Genomic DNA, 25196 nt, shown 5'->3' with positions numbered 1-25196 from the left:
AGACACACTCAAACTAATAGAAGAAAAACTAGGGAAGCATCTGGAACACATGGGCACTGGAAAAAATTTCCTAAACAAAACACCAATGTCTTACGCTCTAAGATCAAGAATCGACAAATGGGATCTCATAAAACTGCAAAGCTTCTGTAATTCAAAGGACACTGTGGTTAGGACAAAACGGCAACCAACAGATTGGGAAAAGATCTTTACCAATCCTACAACAGATAGAGGCCTTATATCCAAAATATACAAAGAACTCAAGAAGTTAGACCTCAGGGAAACAAATAACCCTATGAAAAAATGGGGTTCAGAGCTAAACAAAGAATTCACAGCTGAGGAATGCCAAATGGCTGAGAAACACCTAAAGAAATGTTCAACATCTTTAGTCATAAGGGAAATGCAAATCAAAACAACCCTGAGATTTCACCTCACACCAGTGAGAATGGCTATGATCAAAAACTCAGGGGACAACAGATGCTGGCGAGGATGTGGAGAAAGAGGAACACTCCTCCATTGTTGGTGGGATTGCAAACTGGTACAACCATTTTGGAAATCAGTCTGGAGGATCCTCAGAAAATTGGACATTGAACTGCCTCAGGATCCAGCTATACCTTTCTTGGGCATATACCCAAAAGATGTCCCAACATACAAAAAAGACACGTGCTCCACTATGTTCATTGCAGCCTTATTTATAATAGCCAGAAGCTGGAAAGAACCCAGATGCCCTTCAACAGAGGAATGGATACAGAAAATGTGGTACATCTAAACAATGGAATATTACTCAGCTATCAAAAACAACGACTTTATGAAATTCGTAGGCAAATGGTTGGAACTGGAAAACATCATCCTGAGTGAGCTAACCCAATCACAGAAAGACATACATGGTATGCACTCATTGAGAAGTGGCTATTAGCCCAAATGCTTGAATTACCCTAGATACCTAGATCAAATGAAACTCAAGACGGATGATCAAAATGTGAATGCTTCACTCCTTCTTTAAAAGGGGAACAGGAATACCCTTGGCAGGGAAGAGAGAGGCAAAGATTAAAACAGAGACTGAAGGAACACCCATTCAGAGCCTGCCCCACATGTGGCCCATACATATACAGCCACCCAATTAGACAAGATGGATGAAGCAAAGAAGTGCAGACCGACAGGAGCTGGATGTAGATCGCTCCTGAGAGACACAGCCAGAATACAGCAAATACAGAGGCGAATGCCAGCAGCAAACCACTGAACTGAGAATAGGACCCCCGTTGAAGGAATCAGAGAAAGAACTGGAAGATCTTGAAGGGGCTCGAGACCCCATATGTACAACAATGCTAAGCAACCAGAGCTTCCAGGGACTAAGCCACTACCTAAAGACTATACATGGACTGACCCTGGACTCTGACCTCATGGGTAGCAATGAATATCCTAGTAAGAGCACCAGTGGTAGGAGAAGCCCTGGGTCCTGCTAAGACTGAACCCCCAGTGAACTAGACTGGTGGGGGAAGGGCGGCAATGGGGGGAGGGTTGGGAGGGGAACACCCATAAGGAAGGGGAGGGGGGAGGGGGATGTTTGCCCGGATACCGGGAAAGGGAATAACACTCGAAATGTATTAAGAAATACTCAAGTTAATAAAAAAAAAAAAGGGAAAAAAAAAAACCAACAGGGAACAGGGTTCCTCAGTGTCTTAGGGGCAGACGTGCAGATCCTTTGCAATTTTGGGGACCAAATTCACAGCACGTGCTTTACAGGAATGTAATTGTACTAGGAAGAAAAATAGGCTTGGCACAATTTAATGATCGAAGAAAACATTTTATTCTAGGTTGGGTCGGAGTTACCGGATCTTGTATTTAGGGATATTCTCACAGGTTTTGATGTACATCATGGAAAAAGAAAACAGGGTAATGAATAAAGAATAAGTAATTCTATAAGAATAAAGTGTAGATGATTACCTAGTTTTGAAGAAAACTTTAAAAATTAAACAGAAGATAGGTGATGATTTGTTACTTGGGAAATACAAATTGGCAGCCTCTAGGCATAGGGAAAAACTTGTTACTATAGAGCAGCTTACTTAAACCTTATTAATTAATGGCAAAAGAATTATTGCATTGGGGTTAAACTGAACTTGTGGAGAGAAAGATAGGTGAGGAATGTTTACTTAGGTATGAGTTTGAAAGGAAGAATACATAGTAATTGTGTTGTAATTTCCTTTTGTTTAATGATTTTTATCTGCTTCAGGTGAATATGGTTTTGTGCTGATTGTTCTTAGAGAATATGTAACTTGTGGTATAAAAAGACTAAAAGAAAAAATAAAGTTCTTGAAGTTAGCCCATTGAAATATGTTCCATCCACTAAATATATTTATGTGTACATGTATGTATGTGAAGTTTATTGGAGCCTGATCATTGAAGCTTTTCCTAGCCATCCACAAAATGCATGTATGTGTATATACATAAAATGTATGTGTGAAGTTGTTGGAGCCTGCCTTGTTTCATCCACTCTGTGTGTGTGTGCGTGTGTGTGTGTGTGTGATGTGTGTGTGTGTGGTGGAGACAAACACACACACACACGCACGCATGCACACGCACGCTTGTGCACACACACACACACACACACACACACACACACACACACACACTTTTCTCTTTTCCTTCTTGCCTGGTTCCCAAAGATTTTAAAGAGCTTAGAGAATTTCTCACTAGTCACAGGGAGTGCCAGCTCCAGTAAAACAAATGTTATTCTCTCAGAGAAAAGTCTGCTGATCACCAACTCCACACTTGGCCTTTCTCAGCTTATCCTGTGGTGTCAAAGCTGGCCTTCAACATAATCATCAATAAATTTTATAACTTAAACAAATATAAAAACTTAAAAATATATAAAAATATATTTTATAACTTAAAACGTACCTTAGGCATTCTGCTAAATAAGGAAAACAAACTGCTAGAAAAGAAATCCAGCGAATCTACAATGCTGGTTACACTCTATGGTTGTTGTTTACTACTAAGAAGCTTGCTTCTTCCTCATAGGATATAATATGCAAAGGGCAAATGGCTGACAGGGTGAGGACACAGAAAGAAAGAAAACTCTAGAGCCTATCTTGCTTTCCTGTTGTTTTTCCTTATTCTTCAGATAAGCATCAACTCTGAAATGGTGCTGCCCATTTGCAAATATCCTCACTAGTACACTCAGAAGTTTTCCTCACTGATCTTGTGTTTGCTAGCACAATAATTTGATAATTGGAATTAATCAAATTGCATAAATTTTATGAGCCAATATAATGAAAATATTCTGAAACACTATTTTAATGTTGCCACTAATAATTTTATAACTGTAGCTCTACATATGAAAGTAAAGGATATGAATGCATTTATTTTCACATTCAGTAAGCCATGAACATGTAACAAACATAGAAACAGAATACCCATGGCTGGATTTCATGTTTCTATGATTGCCTCACAAGCCTATTTGTTCGTGTTATTCACACTGACAAGGAAACTGTCATATTCAATAATTTCCCAACTCAGATCTTCCAACCTGACAATTGGAAGCCTAGTGGCTAACATGAGTTCCAGCAATACCGTGCTAATACATAGACAGGTATACATATCCGTGTTTCAGTGTTTTACATCTGCATATTATAGGATGAGATGTTCTGGCATAGATATATTTCTTCCATTAAACCCAAGCTCAGGAAAACATCAGTGGTTCTCTTCTGCTTTCTTCTACTGACATTCTGTGTCCCGTAGGCACCTGCTTCATTATCAAGAATATTGTAAATCAGCAGTCGAGACATATTTCAAAGAATAAGTGATTTTTTATGCTAATATTATGACTTATGAAACAACCAGCTGGAATATACTTTGATATGAATTTTTGAGTCTAAATGAAGCTTCCGCTAGAAAAATGCCAGTAAATTAAGTATTGTGAATAGGGACACACCGCCTTCTTTATTATTATTTATGGACTAAGAGTGCACAAATGTAAGGAGTGTAAATATTTCCATCTCCTCCTCCACTAGACCTCTTTTTTGCAGATGCTACATGTTTGGAAGTTGACTCATTGATAGAAATGATCTGGCTGCATTGGGACATGGTTGATTTGCATATTTTGAAATTATTAAGAAAATGCTTGATTCATACTTTGGAAGACGACCCATTATCACTAGGTTATAACATTTACTTAGAGGAGAAATAAATGATTATTCATCTTATATTGATACCTTCAAGAAGCAAAGATTCTGATTAGTGTGATAGTCACTAGCATAGATTTTTTTGAAAGCTGGAGTCTACAGATAGAAGTAGTATGACTAACGGAAAGTTGTGCCTAAGTCAGTGGAATAAATGTTATACTAGGAAAAGATCCCACAGATCTCTAGTTTAACCAGGAGACGTGTACCTCTAGTAAGAAGTTCATAGCAGATATTTGTGATTGGCAAATATTACTTCTTCAGTAAGAAAAGAACATTGTATGTACAGCTCCACAACCTTCCACAGAATAGCTAATTCTGTCACTGGTATATTTAACCTTAGATGTTAAGTACTTATAGGCATGGCTTGTCAAAAAATAACTATACAACCAAGAAGAAGAAGAAGTGAATTCTGTGGTCAACTAGAATCTGCATGAACCAAGGCTCACGCAAAATGTGTGAGTTGTAAATGCAGATAGGTGGTGTACACCAACACGGATGAATTGGAACAAGCAGAACACCTGAAAAAATGTACTTTTAGTCTTTCTTGACATTTTATTATGTGAAAGTTAAATGAATTTTATACTGGAGACCTGTGAAATCTCCTAGACTCCTAATTCATCTTTTATTTTACTGTATTATCGTATTTCCCTCTAACTACAATGCTCCATCAACCTATCCTATTAATTCAAAATAAATTGTTTTGGTATATATCTCCACTGAATATCTCCAGCAGACAGCATCATCAATTAGAATTTAATACTTGAAGTTCTTTCTTCTAAGGTAATTATTACATTAAATCCATTGCATAAACTTCAAGTGCAGTACTGGTTGAGCTTTGATAAATGAACATTCATCCCTGTATGAATAAACAAATGACCACTCCAGCCTTGGACAGTTTCCTCTTGACTGTTGCCATTCACTAGCACTATCCTGCCAACTCCTCCCCACTCAAGATAATTCCTTCATCAATTATTTTCCACCAGAATATATGTTTCCCCATTCTAGAACTAAATACACATGGTGTAAATTATGTACTTTTTGTTTGAGGCTTCCTTAATTTAATATAATATTTGGGGGGATCAATTCAGGCTCTGTCTACCTGTTATTAAATATTCCTTATTGATAATTGACATTCCATTGAATGAGTATGGGGGCCTTTATCTTTTAGATGGGTTATAATTGTGAAAGGGTCATAAGTAGTCTTTCTAAAATAGACACATCTGTTTGAGTGTATTTTTTGAGTGATTAACTAGAGGTAAAATTACTGAATCAAGGGTAAGAGTAAATTTAGTTTTATAAAAATATAAAGGTAACAGTAAACTGTAGAAATATAAAAGTATATAGTTTTATAGGAAAAATGCATCTAGAGACTTGAGAGACAGCTCGGCAGTTAAAAGCATATACGACTCTTGCAGAAGACCCAACATAAGTTCTCAGGCCGACAACTTTCTGTAACTCTAGGTCCAGGGGATTTGATTTGCTCCTCTAGCCTACATGAGCACTTGAACTCACAAGCAGATCCTCTCTAAACACCTAATAAATTTTTTAAAACATTTTTTGAAGAAAGAAAAAGAGAGACACACAAAGAGAAACAAAAAAGAGAAAGAAAATAAAACTGTACTAACTAAGCAAATCTTTGGGTAGTCCCAGAAAATTCATGCCACTGTTATATCAGTGAGCATATCTTGACAAGCCTATGTAGCTTGCATAGTTCAGAGCTGGTTAAAACTGATTAATGATTGCTTTTCTTCTCTGGAATTATGCATAGCATCTTCAGTATCTTGAAAGCTAGCCAATACGAATGAGTCTTTCAAATCAGAACCAACTTGATTTCTTCATGTTCTATTCCTCAAGTATGTGGTATCTGCAACAACGGAGTTTTACCTTCAAGTTATGGAATGTAACAATAAGCTTTTTGACATAGGCTATGATGTTGCTAGACAGTTTGTAAACATACTTTTATTCTGCTAACCATTTAGAAAATGATTATTAAAGCAACTCACAATGGGTCAGCATGTACATACAAATACACATATATACACAACCAAATTTAAAAAAGGAAAAAAAAACTGTATCTAGATTTCCAAAACAAGAGTTGTAAGCAAAAGAATGTAACAACCCTAATAATGGTTGCACTGTAAAAGGATAGATATTAAACTCTGCCCAAACCAACACTAAATCTTGTATTGCCAAGTCTTCACAGAAAACATTGCATTATGGTTGGTGTTAGGAGCCATGGCTACAGGTCTTAATGATGTTATTATAAATGAGAGATTTGCCTAGAAAATGAGGATAATTATTTCCAAATGGTAGGATAATTTATATCAAAATGATTTGTAAACAAAGCTTTTTCCAAACATTAGATACTAGTAGTCCAATAATGACTACAAGGAGCATTCATGAATCAAAAATTAAGATGCTGCTCCTTTAGTCATTTAAAAGGGTATTCTGGAGTGAATTGCCTTTAGAAGGAAACTGTGTGTAAACTGTGTAGCCTGAGGGTAGAAGCAAATTCAGAAACTTATCTCAAAATACTGAGCTGTGTCTGGCTTGATCTGTACGTGAGATGCTTGATGAATGTTCAGTCAAATTTTAGATAGATTAGACGGAATAGAATTCAAAAGGCTTTCAATAAGTTCAAGGCTTTCATTCTTTAACACAAAACGTTTCTTAGTAACATTATCCTCCATGGAAAATCATTTTTCCTTTTTTGAAAAAAATCTTTGGAGAAATCTTCTATTCACTATTAGAGGCTCAAGTCCAGTAAATGATACATAGGACTAAGTGGCTAGCAATTTTTTCTAAACTATTTTTTTTGTCAATGTGCCTTTCTATATTGTAGAGACCTTAGAGGAAGGTCCATTTTGCCAGAAACAATTTGATAACGAAATAGAACACAGTTGTTAACTCTTGTGCCATCTCAGAACACCACACTAGTACTGGGCTTTTACTACTCAATTAAATGTAATTTTATCGTTTTCTTGTATGTATGTAGGAAATACTTCATGATGTTCAGATGTTGCAATGTATGTATACATACCGAAGTTATTCTCTAATCAAGCATATTCATCATTTCTTTAGTCATTTTCCTTTTTTTTTGCCCCTTCTTTTATTTATCTTAATTTCTCTTCCTTTTCTCTAGGCCGATATTCAGCTTACGGTGTGGAATTATGAAGTAATGTTCTATATTACCTCTAGATTTAATCACCCGTCACTTTGACTCTCACCTCCCAGTGCCATCTTAAGCTCCACAGAGGTGAAGCCTCTGGCATATTCACCTGCAGACACATTGACCCAGAGCACAGCATTCAGTAAGGGAGGAGGTTTACAGAACAGAGCAGTATGGGAATACCATTTTATGACTAGGCCAGAGGGCATTATGGGCAACTCCTGAGAATGTCAAGGTACTAAAATTACTATTTCTGGTCTTCCAAAGATTTTCTGGGTAAAGGTTAGTGGCACCCCAATGTCTTGGCTCTTCAGAGAAGATTAAATTCTTGAAAAGCAGAATATTTCAGAGTCTCTGAAGGCCATGTTTTATGGAGTTCTTCTGCTACTGTAATGTATGGTGCCTATGAACTTAGCAGTTTCTGCCTTCCCCTGGAACACAGTATAACACAGTACACTATAGGAAATATATCCCCTTTCCGATAATTTGCAAGTCAGCAAGAGTGTTTTAAAAAACCTTTCATTTTAAACATTCTGAAAAACACAGTTCTCTCTCTGACTCCTTTATAGCACCCTGTCTTAATTTCACACAGTGTCCCACACTCAGATTCTATTCAGTGTTTCACAAAAGGAAGGATCTATAGGCCACATGCAAGTCCACTTTTCACCAAAGATAAACCATAAGTCTGCTTCTTAACCACTGGGGTTGATGTATATGAATGGAAGGGACTTCCTCACTTTCCTGAAAACTTTGGATGCAATGCTTTATCCTTTCCTCTGTGCCTTCTGTACTCAAGGTGGCAGGGTCCTGGCCTGAACCCTTGCTCTCCCTTGAATGTCCCTCAGTTTGTACCTCTTACCTTTCTAGCTCTGGGCACATTGCTACCTCTCAGCTCTTAAGAAGAAACCTTAGACTCTATCTAGAGCTCTTATCTTTTTCTACATTTCTATTTCAAGCCTTAGTACCTCCATTTCAGTGTTTTCTACCTTCAGTGTTTCTCCATGTTTGGCTTCCTACCATCCTACTTATGAAAATTCTAGTCCTGAGGTCTTCCACTCTACAGCAGCCTTGTGGCTGGCTAGGAGTCAACAAGCCAGTGCCTTAAAACTTCATCCTTAACTCTTTCTTAGTTCAGGCTCTGATCTTCTAGATGTATTCTAGCAGAATATCTCGGCTTACTCTCTAAAAAGTTTCTAGAGCCACTGCCAGTTTCTACCAAGAGTCAACTCTGAACCTATTTTAGAAGCCAGATTCTTTGACATGAATTGCACATGCCTTCAATTAGACATGAGTGAATCCTTATGAGATATGTGCTCTGTCTAGTTGGGGAGACTGGAAGCTCTTAGAAGGTAAGCGCATTGGCTATGTTTATGCATGCAGGAAAGCTTCTGCTGCATTAGCAATACAGGCTGTGATCTATAACCCTGGTGAGCCTTCTATGGCACCCCCTATCTGGTTCCCTGTGATATTCCTTATTCTTGCTATTTCCACCCTCTCCCTGACCTGTCTAGGAACTAAGCACTACTCATGCTATTAGTTATACAATGCTACCCTGTGACCTTCCAACAGCTCCTGCTCTTGAACTTCATAGAGTGCACTGTGTAAATTTGGATGAACTTTTGCTGCATTGCTTTTCCCCCCTGTGTTTAGTTGTGCTTTTTGTTTGTCATGGTTTCTCTATGTAATACAGGTTTGCTTCTAGCTCACTTTGTATCCTAAGCTGACAACTTAGACTTTGTCTGCTTCATTCTCCTGATTGCTCAGGTTACACATTGCTTTTGGTGCTTAATCCTTGTGAAAATTCTCTTAAGGGTTCATTAACTTCCTAATGGATGAAGAAAGGACAAATAGAAAAATGAATATTTTTCTGGAGTATATATGATAAATGAATATATATCTGGAGTTAGGTGTCCTTCATGCTTTGATAGAACTTCACCTTCCCACAGCCCAGAACCCCAGAAGATTTATAAGCTTTAGCATGGTAGGAGCACTTAGCTAGTCTCAGTAGGAGGTCTCAGAAGGTACAGTTCTGGGCCGTGAACATCAGGGAGAAGGAACCCACAATTGTTAATGTACACAGTCAATTGCTCACTCTCAGACTAGTGAAGATCTTGACATCCCTCAACCCCATCTAGAAAAAGTCTTGCCACTCTCAATTAATTCAGGACTTTAGTTAGGGCTTCCAATTCCCATAGTCCAACACTTAAGACTAGAGAAATATGACATCTTCTATTCATGCCTTACTCCTAATCACAATACACAGATGTTCCATACCCCCTTTGCCAATCAAACCCACTTATCTTATCTCCTTGAGTAACTAAGCCTGAGCAGGCCCATGGCTGCTTTTGGAACCCTTTCCCATCTTTCAGTCTATGCACATCCCTGCTCTCAGCTATGTAAAGCCACATACCTCCTAGTGCCTTCCCCCTGCTGTGATTCTTTGCTATCTTGTACACAGGTGGAAGAAATGTGCATTTTCAGCAGTTGGGAATAAATATCCATTCTAAAGGATATGTGTTTGGTCCATGGTTTTCAAGTCTGGCCAAAGCAGGAGTCACTGGAGAAGCATCTAATGATAGGCCTGTGCTCAAATCCTACTTAATTCAGAGCAAAGACTAACACTGCTTTGATTCTCCAAAGCTTATGCATAATAAAGAATAGTTATTCATGATGTCTCTTTTGTTAATCCTTCAATGAACTCACAAATTACCATCTGGCCCGGAACCTGACATATAATAGGTATTCAGTAAATGTTAATTATTTTCCTGTCTCTTTATTTCAGAAGAAATGAATTATATAACTGTAACTTGTTTAAATAATTACATTAACTGATTTATACCACCTATAGTTTTTGTTGTTCTGAATATTTCGGTGTCTTTAGCAAATGTTTTCTACCTTGCACTTGACCTTCAATTATCCCTTTAATATCCTTTCCTTGACATTTTACTATTAAATTCATTAATTAGTCTGCATATTTCTCAAACTTCTATACAATTATACTTTCTGCCACCTACTCTTTTCTACTTTTAACCCTCATCCTTGATTCTTCCTTTTTGCTTTAATTTTGCTCCAGTAAGTGGTAGATGTTGTGCTCCAGCAAGGGAAGTAGACCTTGAAATACCACTGACTTGAGTGTTTTATATTATTATTTATTTAAATTACGTTGGTTGTACATTATGAGAGGGTATTGGAATTTCCTATAATTTAATTTTCTTTTGATATGTTGAAACAGCCTAGAAAGAAAAGGTGAGAAAGAACTTCAATGCCTAAACATATTAGATATGAAGAACTCAATCTGTTGCACTCTGAGTCTGAAAAAGCTGTGACACAGATGCGAAACATCCTCCAAACCTATTGCTTATTAGTGGCAGAGTTGCCTTTTTGAAAATTGGGATAAAATACTGAGACAATTTAAAAATCATTTAGTGATTTTTAACCTTTGCCCTCTTTCATATATAGCCTCAAACCAGTAGAAAAATTACAAACCCTAAGCAATCTCAAGTATGGTAAGTTTAGTAAGTGTACATCATTTTTAAGTTCTCAGTCAGCAGCTAGTATACCTTTAACTGTCCACCAGACTCAAATGGCCATCAGTTGTTTCCACAACCTGAAGTTGAAAAGTTGCAGTTCCCTGAGCACTCAAGGTCATTTGACTCATGTTGGTTTCTTCCCATAGTGGGGGGAACTTTAAATGACCCAATGAAAAAAAGCGTTTCTTTCCTTCAAGGAGTAGAAAGGAGTTCACAAAACACAGGAGCACCATGTTACATTTTCTCCTATTTCATCTCTTCAAGTTTACTTCTTTATTTCTTTATTGTTGTTGCTGTTGCTGTTATTATAGCAAAATAAGGGAGACAATAATGGCTTTGCAGTGAGCTGCCAAGAGCAATGAATAATTCCTAGATCCTAGAATGACAATGAAAGTCACAGTTGTTCAAACCCTAACTACAGTTACAATCTCTAGACATCAATGGCTGAGAAAGGTACAAAAGGAGGATTGGTGCACTCATTCTACCCAGAGGAAACAACATATTTAATTGCCTGTGCTCCCTGTCAAAGAAAAGACTAGGAAATGAAGCTGTTGCAGAAAAACCAAGGTCATGGATTCACTTGGTGCTAAAAACCACAACAATTTAAGGAAGACCTCAGTATTTCTTACATATGTGAGACACATAAGATATTTACTTTCCTGGTGGGGAAGGGAAACAAGGAAAAGAGCTGTCACAGTCTTTTGATCCACAGATCTTTTCAAATGGCAGGAAACCTGAAAGCCTGAAAGCTTTTGTGTGGCTGGAGGTGGATATCTGGAAGGTAGAAAAAAATGTCTTTGCCTTCTTTCCAGAGATTAAACTGCTCAGGGCATACAGATTGGAAGAATCTACCGCTCATGAAAACCACAAAGGAAATGAGACAATAGAGAAATGACTGTTTTGTCAAATTGCTTCATGGGGTGACTGGAGACAAAGAAGAGGATTGCCACGAGGGAGCAATGTCTGGGGCCGGAACCATACTGTCAGGAAACCTAATCCAAGGAAGGATGCCAATCATTGCCTTCCTATGTTTATAATCCATGGGAATATTCACAGGCTCTGTTGAATCAAAGTTGCTAGAAGTCCCATAAGGAATAAAGAAACACCTTGTGTGGAACATGAGCTAACTGACTACAAGAATGGACAAGAGGGAAGTTAGGTACCCCTTGGATACGAAAATATGCAACAGTAGCTTTTAAAACCTGTTGGCCATTCTTTTTCAGTCACTAGAAGTGGACGAACCTTCTCCAAAAGCCTCAAGTGTCAGAACAACTCCATCTTTAAAAAAGTAAATGGCATTGGTAGTTTAATAGATACAAACAGAAGGACCAAAACCAAACAACAAACAAACAAAACAGGAAATTGGCAGAAGGAAGAGTTGCAAGTGGATCTTTCCAGAGAGTTATAGATCAATAATAATACATTATCTTTTTGACAAGGCATTAAAATAAGCATTTGACGACAGAAGATAGTCAACCAGAATGTTCCAATATTCCAAGCAAAATGCTGGATAATATTGACTTACTCGGTTTGTTCTATAGTCCAGGCACTTTGCTGTACCAGGGCCATATCTATAACAATATAAATATCACAGAGCCTTGAGTTCCCTGGTAAGAGGAGCAAAGTTGTGATGCTTTCAATCATCTCTTCACCTACCAGATTATCAGATTATGCATGGAGAAGAAAAGAATACCCTAAATGTGCCATTATGAAGAATCCACGGCTCCCTGATCCTGTCTCACCAGTTATGATTCAACTGACCCTTACTGTTAACATATATCCTGTTCATGATGAATTGGCATTCCTCCTTGAATTAGACTTCCTCACAGTATAATATAGGCTTAGACATTAGCAATGGCTGCCTCATGTCAATCCTCTCCTTTGTTTCTTTTGTGTCCTGTGTCTAACTATGCACAGCTGGGTGCAGGAGTAGCCTCATAAATGACTACCATTATATCCCCATTTCAGATCGATGCTCTCATAATTTCCAGAGACCATACATTGAATTTAACATCCCCACTGACCACTTAATACATATCTCAAAAATAATGTATTTCAAATGATATTTACCCCACCCTCAAATCTCTTGTACTTCAGTTTGCTGGCATAAGAAATGACTGAAATAAGGAATATCTGCGATATGTTCATCTTTACTTTTTCTCTCATACACTATATCTAATCCATAAGCAAAATGATTACACACACACACACACACACACACACACACACACACACACACACACAAAGAAGATTATAGCTCCTTTTAAGTTATATTTTATTTTACTTCTTCACTTTTCATCCTACTCACTGCTCCTCCTGGTGACTCCCTCCCACAATTTTCCCATCCTCCTTCACCTTCTTCTCTGAGGCAGGTAGGGTCCTTCTGAGTATCCTTCCACCCTGGCACTTCAACTTTTTGTGAGGCTTGGAGTTTTTCCCACTGAAGCCAGACAAGGCAGCCCAGCTACAAGAACATTCCCCACCTATAGGCAACAGCTTTTGGGATAGCTCTCATTCCAATTGTTTGGTACCCGCATGAGGACCAAGCTGCATATCTGCTACATATGTGGAAGGTGGGCTAGGTTCAGACAGTGCATGTTCTTCGCATGGTGGTTCATACTCTGAGAGCCCAAGAGTACATGTTAGTTGACTCTCTTGGTCTTCCTATGGAGTTCCTAACCCCTTCAGAGCCCACAATTATTCTTCCTTTTCTTTCTTAAAAGTCCCTAAGCTCCATCCACTGTTTGTCTGTGTGTATTTGCATCTGTCTGAGTCAGTTATTGGGTGAAGCCTTTCAGATAACAATATTGAGAAATTGGAGAAACTTACTGTAGGTAAATCTCGTTTATATTACTTGAACCTCAACTTGGTTTTGTTGTTGTTTATATGAACATTAGTATACATGACTCACAGGCTTAAAGGAAAATGAACCACAGAGCTTCTCAGAGAAAACACAGAGACAAATATCACTTATTCCCAACTAAAACAACAAATATTCTGGACTTCATAAAACTCTAAACTGGTTTTGCAAGATCAAAATAGGACACAAGCTGCTTACTGTGACAACATAGTATAATATGTATATTTGATAGAGAATTCATGCCCAGAATATAAAAATCAACATTCATAGGTTAATGAAGTCACAACCCAATAAAATGTCAAAAGACTTGAGTGGACATTTCATAAAGTGATGATATCCAAGAATCTGATAATCCATCTACTGTGGATGCCAGCAACAACATGGAGTTATTTTGGAAACATCCATTAGAATGAGAAAGAAAACCCACACAAAGAGCACACACATCATGATTCCATACTACCATGTCAGACATGGAAGTAATGCATTTTTTACTTTTGTTTTGTCAGTTAATTTATTTATTCATTTTATACCCACTCCCTTTTTTTCTCCCAGTCCCGACCTCACAAACCACTCCCCCCGATTACTTCCTCTTCTTCTACTCAGAGAAGGAGAAGCTACTAACTTGCCCTGGTACATCAAGTCACAACTGGACTAAGAACTTTCTCTCCCAATGAGGGCAAACAGGCAGCTCAGCAGGGGAAGGGGATCCAAAGGCAGGCAATAGCATCCACTTCAGTTGTTAGGGGACCCACATGAAGACTCAGTTGCACATCTGCTACCAATATGTATGTACCATATGTCTTTGGTTGTGTGTGTATGTATGTACCAATATGTCTTTGGTTGGAGATTCAGTCTACTTGATTCCCCCATAGACCCAGGTTAATTGCTTCTATTAGTCTTCTTGTGGTGTCTTTAACCACTCTATCTCCCTTAGTTCTTTCTCCCACTCTCCCACAAGATACCCCAACCTAATGTTTGGCTGTAGGTCTCTCCATCTGCTTCCATCTGCTGCTGAATGAAGCTTCTCAGAAGACAGTTATGCTAGGTTTCTGCCTGCAGGCATAACAGAGTACCATCAATAGTATCAGGGGTTGGCTTTTCCCCAGGGGATGGGTTTTAAATTGGTCCAGTAATTGTTTAATCCTTCCCTCAATCCGTGCTCCACCTTTATTTCTGCACATCTTATAGATAGGACAAATTTTAGGCAGAAGGTTTGTGGGTGATTTGGTGTTCCTCTTCCTACACTCGAAGTCACACCTGGCTACAGATAATGGCTACTATATAGTCATCATATCCCCAGCTGCTAGAAAGCTCATCTAGGGTCATGCTCACAGCCTCCAAGCAGCCTCCCCTGTCCCAGGTCTTTATATTGTCCCAGAGATGCCTCCTCCACTAATTTCTGTTCTTCCTCCTAGGCCTCTCCTGTCTCCACCCTGTTCTCTCCATACTTTATCTACAGCCCTGTTTCCTTTCAAACTAAACTTCCACCCAAATCCCTCCATAATCCACTTCTGATGTCTATTTTCCCTTCTGAGTGAGATTCAAGTGTCCTCCCTTGGATCCTCTTTGTTACTTAGCTTCTTTGGATCTATGTATCTCAGTATGGGTATCCTGTGCTTATGGCTAATACCCACTTATTAGTACTTACTATGCATGTCTTTCTAGGTCTGGGTTACTCACTAAGGATGATATTTTCTAGTTTCATCAGTTTGTCTGCAAAGTACATGATGCCTTCGTTTTTAATAGGTAAATAGTATTCCATTATGTAAATGAACCACATTTCTTTACCCATCCTTTGGTGGAAAAACATTTAGGTTGTTTCGAGTTTCTGTTATGAATATAGTTGTACAAATGTCCTTGTAGTATGGTAGAGCATCTTTTGGGTATATGCCTAGAAATGGCATAGCTGGGTCTTAAACTAGAACAAGTCCCAATTTTCTGAGAAACAACCAATTGTTTGCCAAAGTGAGTATACGTTTGGATTTCCACCAGCAATGTAAGAGTGCTCACCTTGCTCCACATCCTCACCAGCATGTGCTATCACTTATATTTTTTATCTTAACCATTCTAATGGGTATAAGATGGAATCTTGGGGTCATTTTGATTTACATTTCCCTGATGACTAAGGACTATGAACATTTCATTAAGTGCCTCTCAGTCATTCAAGATTCCTCTGCTAAGAATTCTCTATTTAGCTCTGCATCTCATTTTAAAATAGGGCTGTTTAAGTTTTTGGTGTCTAATTTCTTCAGCTCTTCATAAATTTTGGATATTAATCTTCTGTTAATGTAGGGTTAGTGGAGATTTTTGCCTAAGTTGTAGGGTGCTGTTTTGTCCTATTGACTGTGTTCATTGCCTTACAGAAGGTTTTCAGTTTCATGAGGTCCCATATATCGTTGATCTTAGAGCCTGAGCCACTGGTGTTTTTTCTCCTATACTAATGAGTTCAAAGTTATTCCTTACTTGCTACTTGTCATGGTTTGAATATGCTTGACCCAAGGAGTGGCACTATTTGGAAGTGTGGTCTTGTTGGAATAGGTGTGTCACTGTGGATATGGGCTTTTAGACTCTCATACTAGCTGCCTGAAAGTCAGTATTCTGCTAGCAGCCTTCAGATGAAGATGTATAACTCTCAGCTCTTCCTACACCATGCCTGCCTGGATGCTGCTATGTTCCTACCTTGATGATAATAGACTGAAACTCTGAACCTGTAAGCAGCCCCAATTAAATGTTGTCCTTGTAAGAGTAGCCTTGGTCATGTTGTCTGTTCACAGCAGTAAAATCCTGGCAGAAGTTGAATCCAGGAGTAGGGTATTGATGTGATAGGCCTGATCATGCTTTTGTTTGGAGCAATGTGGATTTTGGGACTTTGGAAAGCAGTGGAATGTTTTAAGTTGGGCTTAATAGGATATCCTAGTAGTAATATGGAAGACTTTGTTACTGAGAATGATTTAAATTGTGTGGATCTGGTCCAAAAGTTTTCAGCTCAATATGTGGCCTAGAGACTGTTTTCATGGTAATTTTATGAAGGATGTGACTACTCTTTGCTCTTGTCTGAAGAGTCTACCTGAGACAAAGGTGAAGAGAATCAGATTAATTACATTGAAAAAGGAAGTCTCAGAAACACCCATCAGACACCCACCATTTGTTCTCTGGTTAAGTCTCATGAAGAGTATTTTGAAGAAGTATAGCAAGTTTAGAAAGGAAAAATATAAAATATATAGCTCAAGTATTAAAGGGGCACCAGGAATGAAGTGGAACTGACGTCAATATTCTAGGAAAAAACAGATTAAGCAATTTTGGGGCAAGATCCTACTGAGCTAAGTTTATATTCAGCATAGTGGTACCCACTTTTAATTCCAGGAGACAGGCAAGCATATCTGTGAGATCAACGTCAATCTACACATCAAGATCCAGGACAGCCAAGCTTAGGCAGGGAAGGAGTTGGAAAACAGAGAGCTAGTGGAAATGGAAGAGGACAAGTAGGTCATGTTCCAGCTCCTGCAAGCAGAAGATCTCAGAAGCTTTGTCCACATGGCTCTGGCTTTAAAGTGAAAACTAGAAGAGACTACTGAGACAATTGGTGCCACTTAGCTGGAGCTAACAAATTAGCAGTGATTAAGAAGAACCCAGCATCACTGAGGTGAAATATTCTGAGAAGTAGTTTATGAGAGCACAAAGAAGCTATGTTATAGAGAGAGCCAAGGTTGTTCCTCGTGCTTCAGCTTGACCTGGCAATGTGTAAGAGTCACCCAGGTGGTACTGGTTTTGAAGGCATGAAGAACATCTGAGGCTCGCCACTGTCAGAGGCCATAGAAGGCCCTTGGTGAAAGGGTAGCCTTAGTTGTAGTTGACAGCTCAGGATTGAAGGGAGCATGCAAAGGATTTGACCTTGGCACCATTAAAAGACCCTTTGGATGCAATTGGTGATGCCTAGTTGCAGCAGATCATCACAATGTATTAGAGATGCCAGTACCATGGGATGATCACCAAGAACAGCAACAGCAGTGGAATGGATCGAGCTGAACTTAGAGTGCTACAGAGGGCAGAGCTGGAGAAGTGATGCCAGCCCTTTGGAGAATCCCAGAAGATCATGTGTACATCTCAGACAGAGAAACAAGAAGCTGTAACATGAAAGTTGCCTTGGAGACTCTAAGATTTTTGAGATGCCAGAGCCATAGCATATCTACTGAGGAAAGCTGCTAACAAGCAGTCCAGTCAGCCAAGAGATAGAAGTTTTTTTTAGTCAACAAAGATGAAAAAGAAGTTGGAGATCTGAAGACTACTTTGACATCAGACATGGAGATGCAGAGTTCGGACTTTGTCCAGCTGATTTCCTGTCTTTCTTTGGGGGTTACAGTTAAGTGATTGAATGGACCTCAGAAGAGACTTTAAACTTTTGACTTTTAACATTGTTGAGACATCTATAGACTGTGGAGACTTTGGAAGTTGGATGAAATGTATTTTGCATTATGGTATGTTTAGGTACGGTCCCCATATACTTATGTGTTTGAACAAGCCTATAGTGGCCAGGAAGTGGAATGTCATGGTTTGAATATGCTAGGCCCAGGGAGTGGCACTACTGGGAGGTATGACCTTGTTGGAATACATTTGTTACTGTGAGTGTGGCATGTAAGACCCTCATCCTAGCTGCCTGGAATTCAGTATTGTGCTAGCACCCTTCAAATGAAGTTGTAAAACTTTCATTTCTTCCTATACCATATTGCTTGGGTGCTACCATGTTTCTACCTTGATGATAATGGACTGAACTTCTGAACTGTAAGTAGCCCCAATTAAATGTTGTTCTTATGAGAGTTGCCTTGGTCATGGTGTCTGTTCACAGCAGTAAAACTCTAACTAAGTTACTATTAAATTTACTGTATCTGATTTTATGATGAGGTCTTTGATCCACTTGGACATCAGTTTTGTGCAGGGTGATAGATATGGGTCAATTTGGATTCTTCTACATGTAGACATCCAGTTAGACCAGTACCATTTGTTGAAGATGCTTGCTTACCTCCCCTGTATGATTTTTTTTTTGTCAAAAACAAGTGTTCATAGATGTCTGGGTTTATTTCAGGAGCCTTTATGTGATTCCATCAATCAACCTGTCTGTTTCTATACTAATACCGTGCAGTTTTTATTACTATTGCTCTGTAATATAGCTTGGAGTCAGGGATAGTATTAATTCCAGAAGTTCTTTTATTGTTTAGGATTGCTTTAGCTATCCTGTTTCTTTTTGTTTTTGTTTGTTTGTTTTGTTTTTGTTGTTGTTATTGTTGTTGTTGTTTTGTTTTTCCATATAAAGTTGAAAATTTCTCTTTCAATGTCTGTAAAGAATTGTTTTGGAATTTTGATAGGGATTACATTGAATCTGAAGATTTCTTTTGATAAGATGATCAGTTTTACCATGTTAATCCTACTAATCTGTGAGCATGGGAGATCTTTCCATGTTCTAATATCTTCCTCAATTTGTAATTCACAGACTTGAAGTTCTGGCCATATGGGTCTTTTCTAATGATTGGCTAGAGTTACACCAAGATATTTTATATTATTTCTGGTTGTTGTGAAGGATGTTGTTACCCTAATTTCTTTCTTTGTCCATTTATCCTTAGTATAAAGAAGGGCTACTTATTTCTTTTGAGTTAAATTTTATTATCCAGCCTCTTTGTTGAAGTGGTTTATTGCTGTAGGAGTTCTGTGGTAGAATTTTGGAAGTCAATTATGCATACTATCATATTATACCCAAGAGACACTTTGACATCTTCCTTGCCAATGTGTATCCTTCTGATCTCTTTTAGTTGTCTTAAGCTCTAGCTAGAACTGCAAGTACTATACTGGATAGACAGGGAGAGAGGGAGCAACCTTATTTTGTCCCTGACTTAAGTGGAATTACTTTCAGTTTCTCTCCATTTAGTTTGATGTTAGCTATATGGATTGGTTTATTATGTTTAGATATGTATCTTGTATCCTGATTAAGACTTTTAACAGAAAGTGGTATTGGATTTTGTCAAAGGCTTTTCAACATCCTAAGAGATGATAATATTTTTTTGAATTTTCTCATTGTCTGTGGTTATGTCTATCTTTTCACATGTGATTTTGTTAATTTGGATTCTCTCTCTCTCTCTCTCTCTCTCTCTCTCTCTCTCTCTCTCTTTCTCTCTTCCTTTTATTTAGTGTGACTAAGTTTTGGCTAACTTGTTGATTTTCTCAAAGAACCAACTCTTGGTGTTGTTGATTCTTTGTATCACTCTCTTTGTTTCTAATGATTGATTTTAACCCTGAGTTTGATTATTTCCTAATGTCTCCTCCTTGCCTGTGTTTGATTGTTTTTTTTCTAGAACTTTCATGTATAATTTTAAGTTGCTACAATTTCTTTATGAAGGTACTTAGTGCTGTGAACTTTCCTCTTAGCATTGCTTTCATTTTGTCCCATAAGTTTGGGTATATCATGCCTCTATTTTCATTTTTTTCTAGAAAGTCTTTAATTTCTTTTTTATTTCTTTCCTTAGCCAGTGGTCCTTTCATAGAAATTTGTTCTGTTGCATTACTAACACTACTCAAATTGCCCTGTTGGCAGAGGCATGTGTTTCTCACCATCTGCCCAGTGTTCTGGATTCTCAAAAGAAACACACACACACACACACACACACACACACACACACACACACACACACACATACAGCCTCATATTTAATATGCATTAAACAGTGCAATATCTGAGACACTCCCAAAATTCCATGTTGCTAATGCATCCCCTCTGATAATCCTGAGTTATTACTTACTAACATCTATATTCCATCTTTGCTACTCTAGACCTGAACCTGAAAGGAGGTGACCCTTGGTGCTGCTCTTCCCCAGCTCTTACATTGTTGAGCTCTCTCACTTCTCTAGCTCTCAAGCCTGATCATTCTGTTCCCCTGGCATAGCCATTCTAAATCCTGCTTCTTCTCTGGGTCCCACCTCTCTCTCCTGGCCTAGATATTAGCTGCCAGCAACTTTATTTACCAATTACAACCAACTGGGTGCAGGGACCCTCAGAAGCTTAGATGCGAATATGTGAATTCCTATGTAATTCTGAGAACCCAATATAAATCCACAGAATTGTTCAATTTCCATGAGTTTATAGGGTCTCTGTTGTTTCTGTTCTTGTAGAATTACAGCTTTAATTTATGGTGATCTGATAAGAAACAAGGGGTTATTTCAATTTTTTATCTGTTGAGGCTCACTCTGTATCCTAGTATATGTTCTATTTTGGAGAAGGTTCCATGAGGTGCTAAGAAGAATGTATATTCTTTTGTGTTTAGATGAAATGTTCTGTAGATTCTTCTTAGGGCCATTTTACTCAGCGGTTCTGTTGATTTCATTATCTCCGTGTTTCATTTCTGTCTCAATGACCTGTCCAGTAGTGAGAGTTGAGAATTGAAGTCTTTCACTATTAATGTTTGGGTACATTGTGTGATTTTAGCTTTAGTAATGTTTCTTTTCAGGATGTGGATACCCTTACATTTACATTTGGAGCATAGATGTTCAGAATTGAGACATCATGTTGGTGGATTTTTCCTTTGATGAGTATTAAGTGTCTTTCCACATCTGTCTCAATTTCTTCTGGTTGAACAGCTATTTTACTTAATATTAGAATGGCTACTCTAGCTTGTTTCTTGGGTTTTTTTGCTTGGAAAAAAATTTTTACAGCCCTTAACTCTGAAGTAATATCTATCTTTATTGCCGATATATGTTTCTTTTATGCAACAGAATGATGGGCACTTTTTTCACATCCATTATCTTAACCTTTGTCTTTTTATTGGTTAATTGAGTCCATAAATGTTGAGAGGTTTTAGTGACCAACTATTGTTAATTCTTGTCATTTAGATGTTGATGGTTGTGTGTGTGTGTGGGTGGGGGGGGTGATGGTTCAGTTAGCCTCCTTGTGTTGCTTTTTTACTCCTAGTATCTTCTGTAGACTTGGATTTGTGGATAGATATTCTTTTAATTTTGTTTTGTCATAGAATATTTTATTTTCTCCATCAATGATAATTGAAAATTTCACTGGGTATAGTAGTCTGTGCTGACATCTGTGGTCTCTTAGAGTCTGCAAGATATCTGTTCAGACTATTGTGGCTTTTAGAGTATCTGTTGAGAAGCCAGGTGTAATTCTGATAGGTTTGCCTTTATGTGTTACTTGGCCTTTTTCCTTGCATCTTTTAATATTCTTTCTTCTGTACATTGTGTGTTTCAGTTATTACATGGCAGTAGGATTTTCATTTCTGGTTCAATCTATTTGGTATTCTGTAAGCTTCTTGTATATTGACAGGAATCTCTTTAGGTTAGAAAAATTTTCTTCCATGTTTTTGTTGAAAATATTTCCTCAAATCTTCTCCTTCTTCTCTTCCTATTATTCTTAGGTTTGATCTTTTCTTAGTATTCTATATTTTATGGATGTTTTGTGTCAGGAAGTTTTAGATTAATATTTCTGTGACTTGTGTATTGATTTCTTCACACACACACACACACACACACACACACACACACACACACACACACACATGAGATTCTATCTTCCACCTCTTGTATTTTGTTGGTGATGCTTGCATCTTTGTTTCCTGTTCTCATTTTTCAGGTTTTCTGTTTCCAGGATTTCCTCAGTTTGTGTTTTCTTTATCACTTCTATTTCTGTTTTCTGATCTTGAACAGTTTTATTCATTTTCTTCACCTATTTGATTGCAATTTTTGGCATTTCTTTCAGGGATTCATTTATTTCCTCTCTAAAAGCCTCTATCATCTTTGTAATTGGATTCAACATCACCTTCTTGTGCTTTAACTGTGTTTAATATCGAGAGATGGCTGTAGTAGGATAGCTGGGCTTTAGGGGTGTCATATTGCCCTGCCTCTTGTACATTATGTTCTTATGCTGGCCACTAGCCATTTGGCTGGATAGGACTCTTAGGAGAGGCAGGCAGAGCCATGGGTCTGACAATGGAGATCAGAGAACAGGACACTGCTTACCTCTGCTTGCTCTACCCCAGGTAGTTCCTGTGGCCCTGCATACCTCCTTGGGAATGCAGGAAGAGCTATGAGACAGTTGATAGAGATCAGGGGAAAGGCCACAGCTCACCCCTGCTGGTATGACCCAGGGGGTCCAGCAGGCAGGGGATTCATGGGGGAAGTGTTTAACCCACATGTTTCTGGGGTTGTGCAGGCCTTCTTGGGAACAGCCTGATTGATGGAAGTAACAAAGTTTATGGGACAGAAATTAGAAAGTTTTTTTACCTGGGAATGAAGAAACTAGACCAAGAGAGATGGGCTTCTAAGAAAACATACTATCTTTTGCTTTATAGTGTGATGTGTAGTCCACACTAATTTTTAAAAATAAAATAAACTACACATATACACATAGGTGCCTACCTGGGGAAAGAAAGACAGAATGCTTTCCCAGTCAGAATGTAGCATCATCCCTCTTTGGGAATTGGCAGGTGACATTGTTAACACCTTTGAGAGGGGAAGTTTTATTAGTTGATAGAATACCATGGACAAACAGGCAATGTTCTACTAGAAAGTATCCTTTCAGTTGTTCTTTTCATAATTTTGGAGAAACATCATTGAAATTTGAAAGAAGACCCTTTATCAAAATAAGGAGGTCCTGTCTGAACATACCCTTAGTTACGAGGCAATCCTGAGAAATTACTGAGTCAGCCCGAACACTCTCTATCAACCCTATACAATAAAAGCAATTCTCCAATTCTCTCAGACTTCTCTACTTTTGAGTGAAATTAAATTTTCCTGGAATTGAAAGCATGAGACAAGCCAATCACCTGTTTCAGGTGCTCCTGCAGTGAAGAGTAGGAACATAATGTTTATTCTGCCTGAAGTGAACACCAAAAAGATCTGAATACCAGATACTAAAAGGATTTTTCACTGAGCAGAGTCATGAAAAGTTCTGCTGAAACCCGGAAAAATCCCTTTAGCATCATAAATATGGAAAAAGAAAAAGAAAAAAATCATACAGCTAACTACTTTGTGGAGAACAGAAGGGGTTTACATTCATGCTCATATTTCTGTACTTGGCCTGGTCTACTGGATAACATTTTAGTGTATATCTTATGGTTTTACTGCTCTGAACAGACAAAATGACTAAGGTAACTCTTTTAAAGACATTTAATTGGGGCCGGGTTAAAGGTGCAGTGGTTCAGTCCATTATCACCAAGGTGGGAGCATGGCAATATTCAGGCAAGCATGGTACCGGAGGAACTGAGAATTATACATCTTTATCTGAAAGCTGCTACAAGAAGACTGGCTCCCATGTTAAGAGAGGGGTCTCATTGGCCACCCCCTCAATGACATACATCCTCTAACAAGGCCACACCCCTTCCAAGAAAGCCACACCTCTTAACAGTGCTACACCCTAGGCCAAGCATATTCAAACTACTATATTCCACTCCCTAGCCCCCATAGGATTGTGCAAACATATGAAATTATGGAAGCCATACTTAGTCATAGCATAATAAAACATATTCACTTAGTTCAACTTCCAAAGTCTCTGTAGTCTATAGCAATCTCAACAGTGTTAAAAGTCCAAAGTTCAAAGTCTGAGATTCATTCAATCACTTAACTGTAACCCCCAAAGCAAGACCAGAAACAAGGTGGGCAAACTTCAAACTCTGCATCTCCATGTCTGATGTCAGAGTGGTCTTCAGATCTCCAACTCCTTTTTCATCTTTGTTGACGTAAAAAACAAAAAAAAACAAAAAAAAACAAAAAAAAACAAAAAAAACAAAAAAAAACAAAACAAAAACAACAACAACCAAAAAAAAAAACAAAACAAAACAAAAAAAAAAACAAACCTCTTTCTCCTAAGCTGGTTCTACTCCTTGTTAGCAGCTTTCCTCAGTATCCTATGGCTCTGGCATCTCAAAAATCTTGGCGTCTCCAAGACAACTTTCATATTACAGCTTCTCGTTTCTCTGTCTGAGCTCTACACATGATCTTCTGGGATTCTCCAAAGGGCTAACATCACTTCTCCAGCTCTGCCCTCTGTAGCACTCTAACCTCAGATCAATCCATTCCACTGCTGCTGCTGTTTTTGGTGATCATCCCATGGTACTGGAATCTCTAATACATTGTGATGATCTGCTGCAACTAGGCATCACCAATTGCCTCTCATAGGCTCTCTTAATGGTGCCAAGGAACAAATCCTTTGCATGCTCCCTTCAATCCTGAGCTGTCAAGTACAACTGAGGCTGCACCTTCACCAATGGCCTTCTATGGCCTCTGACAGTGCCGAGCCTCAGATGTTCTTCATGACCCCTTCATGCCTTCACAACCAGTACCACCTGGGTGACTCTTACACATTACCAGGTCAAGCTGAAGCACGAGGAACTACCTTGGCTCTTTCTATAACATAGCTTCTTTGTGCTCTCAGAAAACTCTTCCTAGAAGATTTCACTTCAGTAATGGTGATC

The sequence above is a fragment of the Rattus norvegicus genome, chromosome 5, assembly GCF_021556685.1.
Source record: "Rattus norvegicus strain SHRSP/BbbUtx chromosome 5, alternate assembly SHRSP_T2T, whole genome shotgun sequence".
Lineage (NCBI taxonomy): Eukaryota > Metazoa > Chordata > Mammalia > Rodentia > Muridae > Rattus > Rattus norvegicus.
This window is presented reverse-complemented; position numbering follows the sequence as displayed.